This window comes from Arachis ipaensis, chromosome B03 (genome assembly GCF_000816755.2).
Source record: "Arachis ipaensis cultivar K30076 chromosome B03, Araip1.1, whole genome shotgun sequence".
Lineage (NCBI taxonomy): Eukaryota > Viridiplantae > Streptophyta > Magnoliopsida > Fabales > Fabaceae > Arachis > Arachis ipaensis.
This window is the reverse complement of record NC_029787.2, coordinates 128,389,174-128,392,886: the sequence shown is the minus strand read 5'-3', so window position 1 is coordinate 128,392,886 and position 3,713 is coordinate 128,389,174.

Here is a 3,713-nt window from a genome sequence, read left to right as displayed (position 1 = left end):
ATTATAAGTATATATAATAAATTCACCAAAATGATATAAGGGAATTAGTTCCATTTTGGTGCCTGGGTGGGGTCACCCCACTCGCTAAATCCGACAACCAATATAGTGTGATGGCAAATCACTCAATTCATATCTTGAATGCAACTATGTAAGGGTTTTCCAGTATATGCCACAGTAACCGCTTAGCAATAGCTACCTTGCCAAAAGAATATGGTTCTATATATTAATTATGTTATGTTCAAAACAACATGCACTCGAGAATCATTGAATCAAACCTCTTTGTAGTAACACACTTTTGCGGCTGATGCTATTATGCTTTGCTGTATGATCGCATATAGCAGCACTGTAATCGGTAACATTACACGATTACGTACACTATTAGCTTGATTCTTCTGTTATATATCGAAACAGTAGCGAAGCTTAAAGCGATATTTTTTATGAGACAAAAAGTTTTCATATAAAAATTATATAACAGTTGTTCATGTACTTGTCCACTATTTAGTCAGATTCAAAATGATTAAAAGTTCAATTTATAAAGTAAGAGTCTAGATTATATATACATTGTGAAATCTATTCGACTTATTCGATTTCATAAAGTTCGGTCCACGCGATGCTAACTTGACCTAATTTATTTAAATAAGATAAATTTCAATTAACTACTATAATCTTTTTTATTCATTTAGAAAAAAAATCTTAACAATTTTTTTAATAAAAAGAAGTAACCAATCCATCACTAAAGATGAAATTACTTAAAGGGTAATTATTGACTCTATATCTACACTTATAAATACTCTGACACTCTCAGGTATTCTTTAATCTCAATCTACTAAAAACCTACTTAAATCCTTGCTAACTTAAGCATTAGAGTCCCATGCTAGTACCGCCGCCACCTCTCTACAAAAAACTCGAACAGTGACACCTCGATACCAGTAAACATCTGACGCTGCTCCAAAAGGTGTCTGAACCTCACGTTCAGACCCAAAGCAACTCAATTTCAAGTAATTTTCGGAACATTAACATCGTTGCCGGGGACTTGGAGATTAAGATTGTATGATGGCAGATGATAACCCTGAGGATCGGACGGACACAACTTACGATTCGGAAGCCCGAAAATAACAACAACAAAACGACGAACAGGCGTCAGTTATACCTCACCAAGATGATAAAGGGAGAGGTGCGGCCAGAGATGCACACACTTCAAACCCGGAAGAACATAGGATAAGTTCAGAAATACACCAACTTAAAACATCCAGGCTAAGAGATCCCACAAAGATTATAGGACTTGTTCGTGGATATCAAGGTCGGCTGGAACAATTCGAGTAGGAGCTGGAGCAACAACGAAAAACTAAAAGAGCCTTGAGGAGGGAAGTTCGACGACGGAGGAAATTAAAAGAAAAGGTCTCAAAATTGGAGTCTGACTTCAAGGGTAGAAAAACTCGAGCTGCTCGAGAAGAAACACCTCTGACAAACAAAGATTCATTCATAAAACAAATCATGCAGCCTAAAGTCCTTAGAAATTTTAAAATTCCGGACATGGATCTTTATGATGGAACTACCAATCCGAGGCATCATCTGAGCAATTTCAAGAGTTGTATGTACTTGGTAGACGCGTCGGATACAATTCGCTGTAAAGCTTTTCCAACAACGTTAACCGAAACGGCTAAGAAATTGTTTGATAGTTTACCACCTAACTCGGTCACATGCTTCGACGATTTTGCAAGAAACTTCCTTACCCGATTTTCCATCCAAAAGGATAAGATCAAGTATGCGGCAAGCCTCTTAGGAGTAAAGTAAGAAACCAAAAAATTCCTACAAGCTTATATGAAAAGATTCAACAAAATGTGTTTGGAGATTCAGAACCTACCGATTGAAGCAGTCATCATGGGGCTAGTCAACAGCCTCAGAGAAGGATCCTTCTCCCAATCCATATCAAAGAGGCACCTGACCTCTTTGTACGAAGTACAAGAGCGAGTCGAGAAGTAAATCAACATAGAAGAAACTACTCAGTTGAGAGAGCCTGCCCCGAGGTAGCACAACCGATATCCAGCCTGAGACAAAGAGAAAGAACCAACGAAAAAAGAGGAAAACAGCTCGGACAAAAACTTGAAGATTACTGTGAATACCATCGAGTCTATGGCCACTCTACCAATGAGTGTTATGATTGAAGAAATGTGATTATTGAAAAATTGACTAGAGAAAACCAATTGAACAGATACATTGCTATAATGACGCTGGCCGTAAAAGAAATAGGAGTGCAAAGACAGAGAAAGATCGCCAAAAGCCTGTAAGCATTCTAGATCGGCATGTCCACATTATCACAAGAAGATTTGCTGAAGTTAGAGTAGCTCTAGCTTTGTCCTACTACGAAAAAGGCATGATTTCATATGGACCCAAGAATGCATGCAAGCCTTTTAACACTTTAAAAATTTCTTGAGCCAACCACCAATTCTAACTTCAATCGAAGATGGAGAAGAACTTGTGCTGTACTTAACCGTTGTAGACAAGGCCATAGCCTCAGCCCTTATCCGAGAAGATAAGGAGGGGCAACAACCTATTTATTTCACGAGTAAGGCATGACAAGGGGCAGAATTGAAATACCAAAAAATTAGATAAAAAAATCGTTTATGCCCTCGTCCTAGCCTCCAGAAGACTCCGACCTTATTTCCAAACTCACACTATCAAAGTCCAAACTAACCAATCTATGAAGCATATCCTCTAAAAGACGAATATTGCAGGTCAAATGCTACAATGATATGTGAAATTATCCGAATTCAACCTCAAATAAAAAACTCGTACAGCAATAAAATCTTAATATTTGGTCGACTTCTTGGCCGAATACACAGAAGAATAATAAAAAAGTCCAACAACTCGACATTTGTATGTGGATGGATCCTCAAATAAAACTGGTAGTGGAGTAGGAATCGTTCTTGAGAATAAAGAAGGAACTCGAGTAGAGCTCTCATTAAAATTCGAGTTTTCAGCTTCCAACAACTAAGTTGAGTGCTAAGCTATGATTGCTGACTAGCCAAAGAAGCTGGAGCATCAAAAGTCACAGTGTTTAGTGACTCTCAAGTGATAACCTCCAAGATAAATGAGGATTACCAAACTAAAGATCCTAACATAAAGAGGTATTTGGAGAAAATACTAGAGCAACTCGAACAATTTCAAACAGAAGTGAGGCACATAACTCGAAAATTCAGTTATCAAGATAATGCTCTCTCCAAATTGGCTAGCACTAAGTCAGGGAACAACAATAAAAGTCTGATCTAGGAAACTCTCCACACACCATCAATTGCTAAGGAAGTCGACAAGTCGGACGCACTACCAATTTCCAATGTAAACTTGGGATGGATGACTCCTATTATCGAATATCTCAAATTCGACATTATTCCTAAAGAAGAAAGGGAAGCAACTAGACTCATAAGAGAAGTACAAAATTATACTACCCTAACACCCTTAGATATTTTTTGAATCCAATCTACTAAAAACCCACTTAAATCCTTGTTAACTTAAGTATTGGAATCCTTTGCAGGTACCACCCCCACCTTCCCACGAGAAACTCGAACAGCAGCACCTCACATTCAGTCCCAACACAATCCACTTTCAGATAATTCTCGAAACAATAGTATTTATATAATTTACAAAATTTATAAATATAATTAATTTTTAATTTATTATTACTATGACAATAAATAAATAATTATATTGACAAA